The sequence below is a fragment of the Lonchura striata genome, chromosome 2, assembly GCF_050655825.1.
Source record: "Lonchura striata isolate lonStrDom1 chromosome 2, ASM5065582v1, whole genome shotgun sequence".
In the NCBI taxonomy this organism is placed as follows: Eukaryota; Metazoa; Chordata; class Aves; order Passeriformes; family Estrildidae; genus Lonchura; species Lonchura striata.
Genome location: NC_140704.1, coordinates 107,078,884 through 107,099,249, shown reverse-complemented (window position 1 = coordinate 107,099,249; position 20,366 = coordinate 107,078,884). Strand labels below are relative to the sequence as shown.

At 39.1% G+C, this 20,366-nt stretch overlaps 1 protein-coding gene across 2 annotated transcripts in view; it reads left to right on the top strand.

Annotated features, from left to right (window-relative positions):
- The window catches only part of ARHGAP28 (Rho GTPase activating protein 28), a 75,896-nt gene that overhangs the window by 6,727 nt on the left and 48,803 nt on the right, over positions 1 to 20,366 (top strand). The window contains exon 1 of one of the 2 annotated variants that reach the window (XM_085573757.1): positions 14,761 to 19,087. The exons of the other annotated variant lie outside the window; for it this stretch is intronic. The gene's annotated coding sequence lies outside the window, so the exon portion shown is untranslated. Of the gene's footprint in view, positions 1 to 14,760; positions 19,088 to 20,366 lie in introns of those variants that run through there. 2 annotated transcript variants of the gene reach the window in all.

Below are 20,366 nucleotides of genomic sequence, written 5' to 3'. Positions count from 1 at the left end.
TGATTTGCATCCTTGTGTGCAAATAAAAGGATCTGGAGTCAGAAAAGAAAGAACTCATAAATGTTGTTTTGTGGTGGGGAAATTTACAGCTGGGCCTCAAATCCCAACAGACACATGGGGTTTGGAATGGCATTAAGTAGTGATTTTGAAATCAAAACATGAAATGGTTTAAATGACAGGTTGTTTGAAAAAACCTGAAGGACTGTTTCAGCAGAGATCAACAGAAGTGCTTGAGTTGGCATACCGTGTAATTAATGCAAGCTAAAGATTGATGATCTGTGAGGGATCCCTCATTTCTGTGATTTATTTTTTCCCCTGCCATATCTTAACTTTCCAGACACTGTCAGAGTCTCTGAGGAGAGTGGAATAAACACTGGAGCAGGGAGTCTTTAATCAGCTTGTTCGTTTAAAGACAGTTATGTTGTCTTATTTGGGATGCTGTGTAATACTCAGCTACTGTAGGTCTGCAGGATTTTCAGATACATGAAATTGTCCAGTTTAGGATGGACTTACTCTGGATGCTTAGGCAGAGGGCAGCTGAATAAAGGAGAGACAGAAATCTCTCCCACTAGACGTTGCTGTTAATTTCTGCCTGAGGGCTACACAAGCCTTTTTAAAAATTTCTTGGTGCAGAAGGTCCTCTGACCAGATAAGGAGCAAGATAGTGACTATAAGGCTTTTTGTGGAGGGTAGAAGAGCCCTACCAGAGAGAAACAAGAGGAGAACAAGTATATATGGAGAAGAAGTATCAGATGTAGAAGTACATCTGTGTTGACATCATTTATCAGATGAAAGACAAGTAAAACAAGAGAAAAGCCAGGGAACTGTGTTTTAAGTACCTGTGCATTAAACCTCAGGACATCAGCCACCAAGTAACTCTCATAATTTGCTGCCAGAGATGGAAGAAGTTCTAGAGCTGTAAGACTTCATATTTTACTAGAGCTAATTAAAAAAACCCTAGTTTTCAAATGCTAAGACTTGGGAAGGGCATAATGAATGTATAAAGGCCTGAATTTGACTCATGGAATAGTAGGTTCTTTGTTAACTATGTCCCTGCAGAGCCTGCAGATAGCCAGACTGAGTTAATCAATGCAAAATATAGATATGGCAGTGGAGAGCCTCCTCAACATCAGTTTCTCTAATGAAAACTCAGAACAAAATGACATCCAATCATGTTTTCTGGCCCAGTGATTATCATACCTAGTGGTCAAGAGGGAATTTAGAAGTGAGAAGGATAGATCCTTTTTAAGGTTAACCTTGGTATAAGAGCAAGAACTGGATAGCATTCAAGCCAACATGAATTAGTCCTTTTCTTCATTCTAATTTAATAAAACATCAATAATAAATCAGGCAGTGAAACTCAAGTGGGGTATGAGTCTTGTTTGTACATACAGACTGACTTAAAGGACACTTAGGCATAGTAATAGAGGTTTTACCTCTGAATTTAGTGGAAATGGAATCAAATAATTAGAACTCATATACTTTTGTCAATAATTTTGCTTACAGGGCATGATTTGATAGTGCTATCTCCTGTCTCAAGTCAGGCTGACTTCTTTAACAGTATTCTTGCCGAATAGGGCATCCGTATGAAGTCTTAGATAATTAAAACGTAACAGTGACTAGGCCTGTCTTCTTTATGCACTACTTCCCTCTGTTACTCAAATATTTTGAAAACCTGAGTTCTAAATATTTGTCTGTATGTATCAGAGATGATTATAAAATCTTTGCTGTAAATACAGGTGAAACATGGAGCACGGGGGCCTAGGGCATTCTGCGAAGATGTTTTTCAGGCTCAGCTGTTCTTGGCCATTTGTGGGCCAGATGGTGCCCAGGTCACACATTTGCAAGGAGGTGAATGGAAGCAGAGAGTTTATCCTGATGAACAGAGGCAAGGGAAGCCCTGGTACTCAAGCTGCAGCAGGGATTTTAAATTGCAAGTGCTCACTTTTGGAGAGAGAGTGGGAAGAAGGAAGCTAGGACAGCTTTCCAAGAAAAGGAAAGGGATTTTTTAAGTACTTGGGAATCTTTTGTCACCTGCTGAAACAATAGTGTCTGCCTCATATGAGTCTTTCTTACATCTTCCACTCAGAGGATGTTTTTCACTGTAAGGCCCTGTGATCTGCGGCAATTCTTTGTTGCCACCTTGTTTGTTTGCTTTCTTCCCTCCTTCTTTCTTTCAATTAGCAAAGCAATTAGCACATGAGAATTTTAACATTACTAGTAATTTAAATTTTCTGGAAGTATTCATTTATTCTAATTTCCTGTGTGTAGAATATATGCAAGCCCATAGAGGGAGCATAAGGTTTATGGTTACCCACATGTTATTAACAATTCAGAGTATATGGTAAACATTAGAATTACTTGTCCTACAAGTCAAATATTAACTGGAATTTTCTTCAAGCATATTTGTTGAAATCATCTGTTGCCTCTGACAATGAGTACCAATTAAAAATAAACAAACAAGAAAACCTATGTCAGTTTTTTAAGAGCTTTCTTCATCGTATAGGAACTCCATGTTCTGTATTTAGGAAGCACACCACATTTTTGGAAGAGACATTGATTCTGCAGCTATTTTGTGTGGTCAAAATGCATTTCATCCTTAATGGACTCCATCTCTTAGGCCTTTTTTTTTAACTACTAAATTTGTTTTACCAGATTTAGCTAACCCTGGCCTGAAGTTAACTGTGCCACACTCAGCAATGCAGTAACATCATGCAAGCCAAAACAGCTTGCTCCAGTCTACACTGAACACAAGCAAATCTGCCTTATATGTCATGCAACAATAAATCACTAGTTTTCAGTAATCACGCATCTGTACATCATGGAGTTTATTGTCACGGGATGTCCATGGAGGCTCATTTTCTCTTTCCAGATTCAAACATGGGGTATGATATTCATGTGGATAACAAGGATGTCTATAATTGACACTTACTGCTATCAAAAATTCTAAAAGATACAGTTAAGTTGTAATTTTTAGGGGTAGCCTTCTCCTCCTTACATGAAGCTTTCTGAAGTAAGAAAGATGTGTATTGATTTTTTTTTTTTTTTTTTTTTTTTTTGCTTTCAGACACAGGACACTGGAATTTGTGTACTATTAGTATTTAGGCCCAGCTGTGATGTCTGTATTCTGCTGAAAATCTGCATTACAGGCAAAAAAGAACCAAATAAAGCAATGAAAAGAAAAAATAAAACCAAAGAGATTCAGTCTGACATCATGTGGTTTAACAGCAAGATAATAAATGCATGGCTTTAGTGCATATCAAGATTGCCACGAAATGACTGCACACAGGAATTCAGAGCATACTTTCATGGGGTGGCTCCAAGCAAATCTGAGCTCCCTCTGCCTGTGTCCAGGAGCTGTAGGGCCACGTTAGCACAGAGTTTTGCCCAAGCTAAGAAACAGCCATGGTGATGCACTACCTCAGCTGCTGGCTGCTGGCCCTGGGAAACCCATGTCCGTCCCACTGACAGGGCTGTAGGAAACTTGAAGGCTGGAATTCAAGGTGTTTAAACTAATGCTTCAGGACTGATAAGGAAAAAAAAAGCAACAAAACAAAACAAAACAAAAAAGCATGTGTTTTTCTAAGCAGGCCATTCTGCTGATTATTAGGTTAGGTTGGGTATTTTCAGGTTTAGGTACATAAACAGGTGTAAAGTTACACTGCAATTTTCTCAAATACTTTGCAGCCTGGAAGGGAAGCTTTATCCAACTTACCTGAACCATAGCAGAATATGTTGTTCTTTTGTGCAAATCAGATTCCTACAAGGGAAAAGCACATGAAAAAGGAGTGCTGCTTGTGATACTCACTTAGAAAAGCTTATTGACAACAATATGAAAGTATTCATCATCTGAATCCCTGTAGACTGCAGCAGAACAATCAAGGGTACAGCAGGGATCCAGCGCTAGTTCTGATGAATAAATTTAAAGAAGATTTTACATTTTTATTAGGTTAGATTTTTTAGGTAATCCATCTGAAGAGCAGAGTTCTGATTTTCTGGAAGTATAGAGCTTGAAAACCTTTTATTTCTTAAAAAAGACTGAGGCCAGTCAGCATCTGAATATCCATTAGAATCTCCTTTCTAATTAAATTTCATCAGCTGGGTCAGAAATATGATGATGTTCAGAAACTGCATTGAGCCACATTCAAACACTGTAAATAAGGTTTATAACCTTTATTCTTGAGCTGTCAGTTCAGCCTTTGGTTTCTGAATCATTTCATGGCATTGATCCAGTGCTTCAGTTATGCTGAAAAAGACACTGACCACTGCAAAAGTGGGTGGAAAAACATCATTCAGCAGTCAGCTGGGTATATCTGCTGAAAGTATGTCTGTAATTTTGTGAATAGATGGTGTTACTAAGAACAGAATGGTTTCTGAGACTGCCTTGAACCCAGCCAGCTGTAGTTAAACCCTCAAAGGCTGGCAAAGTGCATTCCTAATTATATCAGTGGAGTGGATGGCTAGATTAAGTTACCTCCTTTGAGACTATTGGTGATGAGTTTCCATCACTGCGATAGATTATATATTTCATACAAACCAAGGGGACCTCAGACTGTGCAACAATAGGAATGACCCAAATTCTGACATGATGCACACCTGCCAGGCTACCCTAAACCCACAAAGAGCCATATCCTGTTAATTCACTGGACATAGTAATAACATTTGATAGGCAATCTTGAAGACTTCAAATAAATCTAAACTTAGTATGGGATTAATCTTTGATATTAAGTACATCAGTTTGCACGACATACCAGAAAAAAAAACAGGAAAATCATAGGCAGTGGGAAGAGGTTTTTGGTATCTTTAGAAAAAACACATATTTATGGCTTTGGCCATCTTCGCAGGGTCTTAAAACACTCACTGACATCAGTATACTTAAGCAACTGGTATAGCTGAAGATAATAAGCTCAGTGTTTATTTTTCTGTACTTTTCTATGATCTATAGTTAGTTAAAACTTAATACCACTTTTCCATAATTTTTAACTACCTGTAAAATGAGTAATGCTCTGTAATGTAGTTATAGCAGACCAAATTTAACATCTTCTGAAGATCACTTGAAAGCAATTGGTTATCTCAGGTATAAACAATTAACTACACATCCTTAGGTACAGTGAGAGGTGTGACATATTCTTACAGAAGGGAAGGAAACCTCTTAATCTTCTATATAGCTTTCATATTTGATGAAAAGAGTTTGCTGACTTTGCAAGACTGCTGTTCTGCATTTCATGTTTCGGAGACATAAGGAAAATTCCTCTTTACTTGAGCTGACATTTCTGCCCTTTCTCATGCTTAAACCATGATATCCAAAGCTGGAGAAACATAGTGCTCTGTTCATGATACCAGGAAAATCCTTTTTAGAGTTAGGTGCTGTGGTGGGCTAATCAGATAAGTCACTCTGGAGAAGAGTACATGTTTGTTTTAATTGTTGAACTGTGGAGGCTAGACATAGTTGAGTCTTAGGATTACAAATGTAATTGACATCTCACCACACTGAAAGTCAGACCTAGAACTTCTCCTCATGACAGTAGGCTTTGGGCTTGCCTCTGAAGATCTAAATGTCCTGTGTCAGCATTCTGAGACTGACTCTGTATCTTCAATACATGATGTGTTTCTTTTTGTCATTTATCCTATTCACACTATCCTTTTATTTAGGAACTCCTAAATTCCACATGGGGATGAATCAATTATTAAATTTCTCTGTAATTGCATTTCTATTGTACCCACTTTGTGCATTTTCTGGACTTTGATGAAAAACAATGAATTTAGCCAAAAACCACTGAGCTACACAGGAAAGATAATTGAGTGGGGCAATTCTGTAATGGTCAGTCATGATGGAAAAACTTAGCAAGGCTCAATGGGATATTTTTCCTTTTACATTCATCACAGTCACTTTTTTGGATTGCACTCAGAGAAATATACTTACAAATGGAAATATTATCACAAGTTAGCAGTGGACCCCAAAATCCAAACAAAACAATGAAACAACGCAGGCTTTCCTTCCTATTCTGATTGCATCACTGGAACCACTGCCTAATAAAGGGATTTCGTTTGAAAAAACTTCCTTCTGTGTTTTTTTACAGTGCTGTGTGTCTGCATTCCTGTTCATTTATATGCTTGATTAACTGAAATCAAATACAATGATGCAGATCTCCAAGCAGCTATAAAAACTCAAAAGTGAGCAATACTAACAGAAAAAAAAATTCTACATTGCAATCTTCATGGGAATTGCTGTGCAGAAAGCAAAAGAGCTGATGCAAAATCATGTATGTGTTTTTCCTTCATCTTATCTGTCATTTTGTAAGAGGAGTTTGCTTTTTAGTGGACTTCAAACAGTTTTGTGAACAGGTAACAAAGGATGTACTGTTTGTGTCTCTGCCTCATGCACCACTGTCCTCTGGCCAGCAGCTTGAACGACATAGCTAGATTTTAAGAAATTCTGTAAGTGTTAATTGTGGGATTTTTCTTTCCTCTCCCTGTGATATTCTGTGTGCTTTTGGTATTACTTTTGACTTTTGCTAAGTTAGTCTTGTGGTTTTGGAATGAGTCCTGTAGATGTTAAGAATGGGGAAGGTATTTTGGTTTTTGCAGGTGATGTTGTATATTCTAAAAACAAATAATCAAATTGGTTCTGATTATAGCCATCAATTGAAATTAATAGAAATATAGAGATGTATAATTTTAGGCATCTAAGATAAGAAAATTGGTGAAGATCTACGTCATCCTAACTGTAGATTCCAAATGTATCACTCACGTGAAGATAAAAGAAAATAATACACATATGAACCTTAAGCAAGAAAACTTCCAATCATTAATAGAATATAAAGGAACTTAGAAGAAAACTCAAAAGCTAAGGGTAAAGTGGCAATTACTTAGCAAGAAGTACATAAGTAAAAAAGAAAACATACCTAAGATCTACTTGAATGGCTATTCCAGAAGTGCCTCTTGCTCAGTAGTTGAGGGCTTATTTTTGCATTTGCCTTGTTGTTGACAAAATCTTGGTTAGTCTTTCTTTGAAAATGGGTAATATTTGACAGCATTGGAAGAGATCTTTGTGAGTAGATACACTTTCCCATTACTAAGTAGTAAAGTGAAGGATAGACTAAAGCCATTATGAAAGCAGATGAAAATAATCAAAATTCTTTAGCTGAGGCTTGTTCTTGAATTCAGGGATTTGTTTTGATGTGGTGCTTTACTTAAATTACTGATTTAATCATGAACCTGTTGAAATTAAAGCTGTTGAAAAGTTCTGTGATTGGATTATGTGGAAAAGAACATTTTTGACTAGAATATTGAATAGGGATTGTAGAAATTTTTACTGAGAAGTCTGTAAAAGTAACTGACACACATGTTACTGGGCATTTTCACAAAGAAAGCATTTAAAAATACACATTCATTGCAGGTGTGATGGCAGAAGTTTTTTGACTGATTTTGTACATTTCTTTGATGCAACTCTTGAAATGCTAAAAGTCAAATTATTTATTACACCGTATTTGAGTTTTGACTGCTGTCCTATACAATATGTAAATAGGAAAGTCCTGCTTCCCTGGAAATTACGATAAGAGGGTAGCTTCTTGGTTAGCTGTGATTGACCTTGCGCTACTATCCAATGTTTGCCTAACAAAAATGAAATTAACTTGTTTTGCATGAAAAAAACAATCAGATAATATCTTGAGGGGAAAGCCTTCACTTAGACACATGTACTGTCTGTACCATAGAAAATTTTATTATTTACTGTATTTCTGAGTACTTTGAGCATTTTTTGATGGATGGGCTGGTTTAATCCCATTGACAAAATAAATAATGAGAGCAGCTCTGTGGCTCCTCTGAGTTGCTGTGGTTGTCTAATTTTCATTGGACACTTTATCATGAACTTACTCTGAGTAGCACTTTCCCTGCATTTCCTGTAAGGTTTAATGGACTTGATTTGCACATTGTTAGTCATATTCTGTTTCATATAGAAATGTTCTATACAAAATTGTTGGGTTGTACTTTTTTCACAGATGGACACCTGGGGTGATTAATTACATTGTCCAGTTGCTCATGAAGGACAAATTCAGGTGACTTCTAAGCTTGACTGTGGTCTGTGGCAGGGCATGCTCTGGGGTTCTCCTGACCATTCACCCAGCTCATATCATTGCCTCAAAATGTTACAATGAAGTCAGAAAACTCTCCCTGTCAGCTTTCAGAACTGCAGGTCTAAGGCAAATCTATGGACAAAAAGTGTAGGAGAAGCAAAGAAAAACCCGCCCATAGACTGGTGTATCTCCTGCAGTTGTGACAACTGCATCTATGGGACCATTTTCTGGAGGACAGCTCTAGAGGACTAGGCAGTTCACAAAAAGCAAAATGGCTTCATTTCGGTTTGTTCCTTGCTTGATCAAAAGTTATTGTCAAATTCCCACCAAACTCATAGGTTCTATCTGGTAGTCAGCTATCCCCAAACTACGTTCATTCTTTCCTAGTCTACTGGGGCTCAGAATCACAACCAAGTTGTGATGACAAAACAAACTGCCACTTACACTGTGAGCTTTTATAACCATTTAGGGACTTGCTCTTAGCGCATGGCTAATAAAAAGTAACTTAACTAGGCTTTTACTTCTTTCATTACAGAATTACTTTGAATTATGTCACGTTTGCCATGGATAAAACTTTCACATGGCAGTTAATATAGCTCGGTTGCTAATTAGGAACTTTTCCAGCACTAGAAATAGTATTATTTATCTTAACTCTCATAATTGTATTCATGTGAATTTCATTTCCCTGGACTACAAGAACTCCATAACTACACCTAAGAAAAGATTTTTCTTGGATGATGCATAGATGTAAAATAAAGGGGCATTATTGCTTCCTCCAGTCTCCACTACCAACTTTTGTGATAGGAAAATCTATGTTTCTCAGAAGTTCCCGGTCATGGTAGTCAGCTGTCAACTTCTTACATAAAAACACAGCAGCAGGAATTGTCACTAAAATTATTATCCAGTGAAGTTTAATTTATATTGGCCAATTCACTGGTCTTATCATTCATCAGTTCAGGATCCACAGCATAAGTAACTGAGAATAAAAGCTCTGAGAACACATGTTAAGTTCATCTAAAATTTCTCTCCAAGGCCAGGAGTAGATTAATGCAGTCATGAAAGCAAAAGTCTGGCGCCTCCATCAGCACCTTTTCCAGTTGCCTGAATGCTAAAATGATCACAGAAATTTCCTCTTCAGTCTAACTGCACAACCCACACACATGCACAGCTCCAACAAAGTGATGACTTGCAGTCTGTGCAAAAATACCCCTAACCTGCCTGGCAGCCAGCTGGCATGCCCTAATCCAAGCTCTGAGGCTCAGACTTGAGCCCAGACTGCTCTGTCTTGAGAGTCAGCAGTGCCAGCAGGGCAGAGAAAGAGGCACATGTCCCGCCTCGGCTGGAGCCCATGTCCTCCCTGCAGCAAAGTGGCTCCAGCTAGGACAGCTTCCAGTTGAGCAGTGCTCAATTGCAAAAACATCCATGTAAAAATTGGCCTCTGCACAAATCACAAGTCTGAGGAAGTTCTGGAGATAGTTGTAACCATGCTGGAAAGGAAAAAAGGGAAAGCCATGAGCTTGTTTAAAAAAACAAAGCAGCAACTAGAATTTGATTTTTTTTCCTGCTGCCTCCTGGCAGGTGACCTGTGTGAACACTGCCTGGCAGCATTCTTGCTTCAGTTTGAACCCAGTTTATAAACAGACAGAAAGCTGCCTTCCACTGTTCCTGCTCAGCTATCCTACCTGCCACATCCCCAGAAAACCCCAAAGGCATTAAAGTAACCTCTGATGCAGGCACTGATTCTCTCAAGTGCAGTAGCACACTCTACACGTTTGGAGAGCTCATTAGAGGACAGTCAGCATTTTCCTTCCTTCAGCAGCTCCAAACTCCTGATGGTCCTTTTCCAAGTACTGCTGATTTAGTTTCAGTCAAAAACAAGCAGCTGCTTTCCCAGCTCTTGGTTTAGCTCTGTACTTGCGAAAAAGTGATAAGGGGCAATTTCAGTGCATTGCCCTCCTCTGCTAGTAAACATGAATTGTTTTATTGAAAAGTCAAAGCAAAAAGGGAGAAAAGGGGAAAGAGATTAAAATGCAAAGTAAATAACTTATTAATGTGGGAAAGCTGACATAATGCCATCTGGTTTATGTCTGGTGCCTGTTCGGAGCTTGATCCTGCCGGGTGCTTAGTGCTCAGGCTGCTCCCTGTGCCGCTCTCCAGAGCACACAACACTTAAGTGCTTTACTGGATTGTGGCCAGTGTGCTGAGCACCTCAAAGGAATCAGACTTTGCTTAATTCTTCTGGTTTATAAAAAAACTTTCCAGCTCTGAGTCCTGGCACTTCTAAGTGAGATTTTTCCTTCTCTACTCCACACCAACACCCATATTTTTTATTCTGAATAGTCAGTTCCAAGCAGGATTAGACCACTGGCCCAGTGGAAACCAGAACAGACAACTGACCTCTGAGGAAACTCCAGGGAACAATATTTTCACTTGAGCTGAGGTCCTATCTAGAGTTATTCAAAATTCCTTTTGCTCAGTCAGTGAAAAAGTTCAGCTACAGAGCAGAAAGGCGAGTGTAATAAATTCTGGGGCACATTCAGCATATGCTCCAAAGGGGCAATAAGCTGTTAAATCAAATCAGAGAAATCCCTACTAAACCAGAATTCGTGGTGTGTCTGACAGCATACACTACATTAAATATTTCAAGTCGATAACTCCAAACATGGCTGTCAACATGATGTGCAACCTCCGTGCACTCAACTTTCATCTCTTTCCAATAATTGTGAATCTTTGTGAACAGCTGCTGTAAATTACAATTACTAAGTAAATTTTCAAATCTTATAGACAGATTTGTACCTAGTCTGAAGACCATGGTGAGAAAGGAATGATGAAGCAAGCAGAGACACTTTTTACTGTCATGGCAAATCTGCTCAAGGTTTTAGTTTCAGGGTCAGGCTGTGTAATTCCTCTATCAGCTGATCCTTAATGCTTTAAAAGTCCTTGAAGTGTACACACTCACTGTGGTGTGGTCTTGCCTGTGCTCTACATGCATCCATGCATGTGTGTGTGTATCTATGGGGGGTGTGTTTGTCACCTGCAGTGCATCAGCTGTACTGCTGAAGTGCTGATATCCAGCATTTTAGCCATGTGGAAAAACACTCTCTAGGAACACCACTTCTGCTCACCTGCTCCCTGCTCACTCTCTGCTTCCACTACAATAAAATTTTACCAGCATTGAAAACATCCATCCATCTTCAAATAGCTGATGTATTTTCTAAACAGCCAGCCAGAAAAAGAAGCAAAAACAAAAGAAATATGTACCTCCTTTCCTCAGTTACAAGATTAATGTAGGGCCTGAAAAAGACAAGCGTATAGTCCTGTATCATTGGTTTGATTGAGTCCACATATGTCCATACCTTTTGAGACTAGAAATCACTGGACCAGAGCACTATGCCTCATAGGCACAGCAGCTTTAAAATTGCCATGTAACTGGGTATGGGAAAATCTCTGGCCTTTTGTTTTTATTGCTATGCTTTTCTTACAACCCTAACTTCCTGATTGTATCTAATGAGAAAGAAGCAATTCCATCCCTGAAATGTGGCCATCTTAGGGTTATAAAATGACGTTTTCTGCCTGAACTGCAGGCAGAACATGGCTAGGGAGCACTGCACTCTGCATTGGCACAGGTGGGCTGCAGGCTGCTGATAGTAAACAGTAATTTTCAGGGTAGCTGGTACAAAGGACAGTGAGCAGGAGGCTTTTGTGTCTGACTCACACCTCCAGTGAATAATAATGATAATAATACACAGCAACATTTTCACAGCACATGGAAACAGACACAAGTGGCATAAGCACAGGTGGCATAAGCAGCAGACTGAAATGTCATGATCACTGTAAACAGATCTGGGTGTATGCTGGAATTTGTCAAGAATACTGGACACAGCACTGCAGCCCTATCAAGAAATGGATTCTCATGGGAATTCCTGGTAGGCCTTTTGCACCCAAAACCCAAAGCAGGTGTTGGTGGGGCAGAGAGTAAGGGGTATCTTCCTCAGTTAGTGCTTGTATGTATCCTCTGTGAGTGACACTGTCAGATTTCACTGCCTCCCCTTTACACATGCTTTTCCCCATCAGCTATGCTTTTCCCCTCCACTAAGTTACCAGATCATGTCCCATAAGACATAAATTGCCTTCTCAGCTCTTATGAGGCCTCATGAAACACTTGTCCATTGGAGCATGTGAAGAGCACTGCCTGCAATTGCATTAGCTGGCAAAGGAGGCTGTTACCACAGTCTTGGCAGTGTTGACACAAAAGCCTTTTTGAAACTCCATCTTTTATCAAATATCTTGAATTTTCTCTCTCTCTGATCCAGAGCTTTCTATTAGTTTTAATCAACAATTTTCTTCTGTCTTGCCAATGCCAAAAAAGCTCTGCCAGTGAAACAGTTGTTGCTGGGATCAGTACCAGCTGTTAAATGCATAACAGGGAGCTGAAGGGCTTTGCTGCAACAACGTGTTGCAAGAGGAAATAACTGTCAGATATCTTGCAGGACTCCATGAAACCTGTGACATTATCATATGGCTGGTGTCCTCCCCAGTCTTCTCACCTGGGTTTGTACAGATGTGAGAGGGACTGGGAAACAAAAGCTGTGAAGGGTTCAGTCTGGCCCTGAAGTGTTCTTCTATCTCTGTTCATGAAAACCATGGGTCCAGGTATATCTTGTTTACAGGACAGTGATGTTGAAGCCAGAGATTGCTCCATGCTGAAGAAAGCCTTGATCTTGAATGCATGCAGGAACTTCATTCAGGTTTTTGAAGGCATTTACATTGACAGGAGCATTTACCAGTCCATGCCAGCCTGAGTCTCTAGTACCTTCAGCTATTAAGACTTGCACAATTAAAGGAAAAACACCACTGTCAGCAGTGCTAGTGATGGTCTTGGTTCCTCAGGTGGCACTGACATGAGTTTTGCTTCTCTGGATGTGCCAAGTGCTGATCATGGTGGGCTCTAGTTCTCCGGATTGAAAACAGGAAAATCATTCTGTGGTGTCAGCTACACTTCATGCCCTATGGCAATGGTAGATAGTACTATATCTACCTTTTTTCTAATCTACTTTTTTTTTTTTAATCTCATGATAATATTTTCACATGTCATGTGTTTTCATTTTTTTTTTAATATTGAAATGTCTGTGATAGAATGAGTAACACAGATTCTTTATTTTGAACTTGGCAATAGAAGTTTTTTGTCCTGTCTTCTATTTCACTGTACAAGACAGCCATCCCAAATTCTGCATGACTGCCAGGGCCAGATATGATTTCATGTCAAATAATTAGCAAATTCTTAGACTAACATAATATTTATACATTGTAATTAGATATGTCTTTGACTTATGTATGTTTCTGTTTAAAGGAATGGACTTTGGGAATGGGCAATTTGTGATGGATTGAGCATATTCAAAGTCAAAATTGTGTACAGAAAGTAAAAACTTCTTTTTCCTTTGTCTCTTTGTATCCAACAGAATTTTCAGATGTGATGCGTATTTAGTTAGGGATTTTTAAAAGTCCTTTTCCTGGAGCACATTCCATGATTTACAATCTCGCTGAAGTAATACTGCTGATTAAAGTAGCATTACCAAATAAGTGAAACTAGTAAGGTATTTTGTCCAAATTAAATCCACCTTTAAGGAGAAACAAATTGGTCATCAGAAATTCACCATAGTTCTTAAAATAAAAGTTACTGGCCAAATATGAATCTGGCAGTTACTTTTGAAGTTACATTCCAGAGAGCAGATACTTTTGAAAAACATCTGTTAATATAAAAATATCTCAATACATTACAGTGGTTTAGCTTCAGTTAGTTCAGAAGTACTTGGTTAACATCTAAGAGAGGAAGGAGAATAAATATCTTACTTTTGGCAATCAGTAAGCCAGGGCTTTTACCCATTGCTTGGCTTTGTTTGGGTTTAAACAATGTTCCCCTGTTTTTGCTCAAGTTGCAGTAATCATTTAGCCCTTGATGTCATGCATCCTGGGTTTTCTATACTCTTTATAATAATCTTTGAATGCTCAGCCCACATCATATGTTATGAATATTCTTATTTTGGAGTAGAGAGGGAGGCAATCATTTTAGACAGCAGGAACCCTACTCCTAACATTTCCCTGTGCATCAAAGACATGGAGCAAGATGAAGCAGAAGTAAAAGAAAAACAAGTTTTAAAGATGGTTTGGGATAAGAAAAATCAAAATGGGGAAGGATCAGCAGAAAATACTGCTTTTAAGGGTCAGCATTTAACTTCTTTTGAGGAGTAATCCAAACTGTACCTAAAAAAGCCTCTTTGAGGCAGCAGTTGTTTCGGGGTGTAAGCTAGGTTGGACTCATGGTGAAGGGTTGGAACATGGTTGGGGGTTGGAACTAAATGATCTTAAAAGTCTCTTTCAACACAAAGTATTGTAACATTCTGTGATTCTATGATTCTGTTGTCAAGTTGTTGCAAGAAAGTGGTTCTGGAGAATATAGAAAATGGTGGTATTACAGACAATCATCTCAGGTCCTTCTTTCCAGGTGAAATGGCCTCAGCAATATCATCAATGCTATAGCTTATAACAATGCATCAGCAACATCACCAATATGAGCTGAAAAATATTATTTTCTTCTTCTTCTTGCCATGTGACTTGGAGTGTTTGTTATTCGTGTCCTCCTCAGTTAGTAACTCATCTTCCAGACTGCAGTCTTTTTATTTTTGGCCTTCTTGGTTTAGCTTTTAAAGAAATATAGCTCTAAGGGACACTAAGTGTCTTCCTTAGGGAACCGTTCTGTAAATCTTTGGAATTAGGATAAATAAAAGTTTGTCTATGATACTGCTTCATGCAAGAAGCAATACAGGCTTTTCTTAGAGGATCTAATAGGAGAATATTGTCAGAAGTCACCTTTGAGAATTTGATTGAAAACTAAGCAGGGAAATAGTATTTGTCCAAAGATCAAAGAGTCACCTGGGAAAAACTGTTTGTGAGCTCGGCACAAAACGCAGCTCTCCCCTCACACAGCTCCAGACGCTGTTACCAATGTATATATGGCCCTGGCTTACAGCTATCACAGGGGGCCCTGCAAAGCAAGCTCAGTCCCTTCCTGCTCATTGACCAGTGGAGGAGGTTTTTTCCACCAGGCAAGTTCATTTGTCAAGGTGACCTTCTCAGCCTGCGCGAGATAAAGAAAGCCGCCCCAGCGTGTTTGTGAAACCCAGCCTGGCGGCCCACGGGCCTCCTGCGAGGAGGCACAGGGGCATTGCCAAACTAAACCCTTCCCACTGGCACGCCAAGGATTTCACTGTTCCACAGTTTTGGCAACAAAGGCTCTACCTTTTGCGGTCCTTTTATCATGCTCTGCAAACCCTCTCCTCTTGTCTGACTGCTTTTATTGTCTAAATGGTCTTGAGGTTAAGTATTCTCTTTTGAAAAATCCCTGTTCTGTAAATTAATGGTCTCCTAGGCAGAGGTAAGACTGCAATTGAATCTTAATTGATCATGAGTGTAGGTAGGACATTTCACAGATCCTCTGCCAAGGCCCAGACAGAAGAAACAGATCTTCAGCGATCTCCTAAGAGAAGGTTTAATCTTCTGTAACATCTGAGGAGTTGATGTCAAGTCTGGACTGCCTGGCCATGAAATACTGTTTTCTTTCTATCTATATATCTACTTTCAAATACATCACTTACTAAATGTTAGCATATTGCCATTTTTATACCACAAAAAACAAGCCAGATTTGAAGCATGTGCAGTTAATGTATCCCAGTGTTAATGCAAAATCTAACTTGGAGAAGAGCCTCTGGTTTTTACTCACTACAGCTGGAATAGATCAGTATATAGAGACTCTGGAAAGAGCAGTCTTGTTTCAGAAGAAACCACCACACAGTTATAATCATGCCAGTGAATTTCTGTGGAATAATTAATCCAATGATAATTATTCCAGTTCCTTCCTTGTAGTTTTATTTTCATGCCTGCCATATGACATCAGTTAGACAAGTCCTTAAAGCTATTCCCCGGCAGCCGTGACCTGTTAAAACAGGAGACTGTATTCAGAAGTGGAACCAAAATAAAAGGAACATTTCTCTTTCAAGGGAAAAAAAGTTTGGGTTGATCAGAATAATCTACAAGAGCATGTTTCGAGCCAAGGAAAAGAATTGGCAAAAATCAGAAAAAGCTAAAACATTTCATTGCAACATCTTCTAAAATAACTTCTTTCTTTCTAATTTGTGTGGATTTAACTTTCAACAGAAAAGTAAAACAAATCTCTGAGATCTTCTGAAGTTCTACAGGAAAAGAAAATGGCTTTGTTTCAGAATAAATGAAGACTTTGTTCAATCACTTGTTTGGCCAAAGCCATGAAAAAAATCAGTTATTTACACAGCTAATTGTTTATTACTGGTATAACGTTTAAATTTAGAAAAAGAATAGCATGAAATAATGTGTCAGTATTTATCAGATGTATAGCATTCAGTATATCTGCTGAAATATTCCATCATTATGTCCCATATATGGAATTGGTTCAGAATTACTTATCTACAAACCATAAGACAGAAAACTCAAATATGAAGAGAAATGCCGGGGCGGGCAGATCCTCAGAGGGACACCTGTGTATATGTGTTCATCACTCTTTATTTTTAATAGGGCAGATATGATTAGGGCTCCCCACTGTGCTGGTCCTGAAGCAGTGAGGCAAAAAAATTATGTTTAGGCATATTTACACACTTCTATGGCAAGACTTTAAACCTAAAGGTTATTTAATATTTAGCTAAAGAAGATACTGTATTTTGGATGTAAAATATGTTAAGTAGGACTCTGTTGCTAGAGGGTCTCACCTCTCTTAATTTTAAATGCACCTAATGCCCAGTGAACAGTTATCCATTTGCAGCATTTATTAGCTCTCTGGAGAGTCCCTCACTGTTTATGGATAGCAAGAGAGACCTCTCAGCCAAGGGTGAGCTGCATTGCTCTTTGGAAGTGACTTGCTGCTGGCTGTGGCAAGCAGCATCCTAACTCACACATCCTGATTCACCACGTAACATGAGGAGGATGCAGCACTTCTGGGAGTCTGGGGAGTGTTTTGATTGCCAACAGCAGCCGAAGGGAAGATACACTCATAAATTGCTGCTCCAAGCTGACTTCCATTTCCTTGTCTCCCTTCCCAAAAACATTTTTCTCTACCCCACAGGCAGCTAGCTACAAGAAACAGGGGTTGAAAATTTCATATTTGCAAAGTGCAACCACATGTCACCTTAGTTTCTAGGAAAACCTAAGTCGTCGTTACTGATGATTGTATAAATTTTATCAGAGACCAGCCTTGGGAAAAGGCAATCCTAAAACTGTTTCTATAACACGAGGACAGTAATAGTGGGGACAGTATATCATTCGCTGAGAAGAGGGAGACGACATCATTGAAGGAAGCAGAGAGAGCAGTCTCATGACTGTTCAGCCTAGAGGTTGTCTTTACATGCTTGTAGAAAATAACACTGTAGAGATATTTACTTGGGATGATATGGAATAGCATTGTTTTATAATTCCAGGCAAAGCAGTAGGAGCTTCCAAGCAGTTTTTGGTCATCATCAGCTGGATTTGTAGCATGAATAGCCCCACAGTCCACTACCAAATTCCTGAGCCACATTCCCTCTTCCTTGCAGTTTGTCCTTTAATGCATAACCTAAACATGGTCCCTAAACAGACAATGGTAAATAACTAGAAGTTTTTAAAATTTTCAAGGATTTATGCAATCATAAAAGTTTCCTAGAAAAAAAAAGAAAGGTGACATTAAGTTTAAAACGCAGAGCAAATTTAACTTCAAGATGAACTGTAAAACCAAATCACTTCTGGTTTTGCTCTTTTCTGACTCTTAGGAAATCTGTGTCTGATTCAGGACATCCTTTCCCTTCTCTCTCCTTTGTTTCAGTCTTTTTTTTTTTTTTTTCCTCTGATTAAATAACAGGATTTCTTTTTCCTTTATTCTGCTGTAGGGTTTTAGCCATGTCTTTGAAGGAAGTATAGGATATCAAAAAGCTTATAACCAGAAAGTTAGCTTTTCCTCCTGTATTTCAGGGTGGAGGAATGATGACAGGAATGCTGTACATTTGACAGACCGGTTTAAGCATTTCAGTGCATAAACAAAGGTTTGGTGGAGGGAGTAAAGTCTGACCAACTCATATGTTTTTGTGCTCAAGAGTTTTTTCTTAGGGCTCCTTTGACAACTGCCTGTGGCAGGGAGCATTTTGCACAGTGTGCAAAAAATAATGTGTTTGCTCATCCCCCCGCTGCAGCTCAAAACCACCCTTAAATCTCAAGACTTTACTGATCTTGTGGCCACAACCCAGTTCTGGGCCACTATTCATATAAACCTGGTGAGTGCTTTTTTTCAGTAGGCCCCCCACTGATCGTCCCATTGTAAGAAAAGGAAGAAAGGTTTCCTCATAAATATTTGATTTCTTAACAGCTCTACTCTGTCTCTCTTCTCCTTCCTCTCTGGCTTTGCACACTAGGCTTCTCCTCTGGGTGGAGCAGCCATCTCCATGCAGAAAGAGCTCCTCATTAATTTGCATCTGGCCACTTACGAGCTTCTGCACTATGCTAATGACAGTATCTCATATCCCTTTAGAAGAAAACACATAGGCTGGCTCTGCTTTTTCTGAGCCACCCCACTCTCCTGAATTACAGAGCAGCTTAGTGCTGATTACTTTTTTTATTTCTCCTCTTAGGAAATGGATAAAAGGTTTAAGTTCTGACACAAACAGGAAAACATACTAAGAGGATTTATCCTGAAGGCATCTGCTCTTTAAATAGTGATGGAGCAGTGTCAGTCCATTTCCCAGAAGGGGCAGAAGCTCCACCACTCTTTGTTCCTGCAGCCCTTGTGTGACTAGAGGCAGAATATCCTGTCACAGGCTTTCAGATAACTCCCAGAATATGCAACTTGGTGATTATAGGCTAAGGAGGGATTCACTACCACTAGGAGCATGAAGAAGTCGGGTTTAAGAAAGACTCTTCTCTGCTCCTTTAAGGATAACAGCAAGGCTCTATTCTGCTCTGAGGTAAGACTTTGTAGAATTTACTAAATCAGTAATTTCTCAGCCTTTCAGACCATGTTCCCTCCCTCTTGCCTTCTTAAACAAGGAGCGACAGGAGGGTGAGTGAACTGTCAGAATTATCACTAGTGGAATTTTCCAGCTTTACCAGGCAGGAAAGGGGGGACAAAAAAAAATGTTCCACTGTAGAAAAACAACTGGACACAGTGGTGCAAGTGAAGGCAGTTTCAGAAGGGGCATATGCATGGTTTGATCGACTCAAGCTGTATGAAAATATGCCTCCAAAATCTTTTAATATAAACCCTTTCAAGGTTTTATTAATAAGGTGTTCATCTAGGAAGTTATACTCTGTTATATTACTTTATTTTTCTCTGTAATAAAACGTGTTCCCCTGGAATAATATTCCAGAGAGAGAAGAATCTTCACTTCAAATTGGATTGCCCACAATTTTTCCTGGTTTTGCTCTCATTTGATTTGAGGTCATAAATTTGCCTTTTTCAACTTTTGCCTTCTGATGTCATATAGTTGTTTATGGCAATTACGTGGATTTCAGCTCAGTGTCATGGCCAGACTCTAATTTGCACAAGAAGAGCTTTATGCAAACCTAGCTATAAGGAAATAAGAAACTTATTACTTGTTCCATGGGAGGAAAACCAGGACTGACAATTTAAGTGATGCATTTATAGAGATTACATGGGTAAATGAGCTAAAAGGCTTCTACATTCACAAATACGTTATCCTAATCCTAATTTTTCAAATTGTGCTCAAATTTGGCTTGGTCCTGTACACTTGGCAGACAAGGATTTGCAGATAGTGCAGTTTCTTTCTTATGACTGCTTTCAGTTTGAAAGTACTTCTTACTGATAACCTGGTAAAATCCAGCGTGCCAGGAGACTGGTGGGGAAGAGCAGCTAAAAATGTTTTCCTAGTAATGAAAACAGGAGAAATTCAAGGGACTTGGAAATTAGGACTTGTCCACATAGTTTTAAGGAAACTGAAAGCTTGTTTTTGTAGTCTAAATAAATGGAAACAATAGACTATCAGACTCACAAACAGGCTCTCTCCTCTGTTCCAAAAGGATTCCAGGGGATTTCTCTCCTACCAGCTGGCTGGCATGACACTCACAGCTCTGCACCTCCAGAGTAAACATCAGGAATACTTGAGGAGTTTCTTTTAACTGTTCTTGCTCTGGGACAGTTTTCTCACATACTGAAATGGCCAGCTCAACCTTTCTGGTTCCAAAGTCCCCCTGCAGCAAAATGTCATGAGCCAGGGTCATGACCAT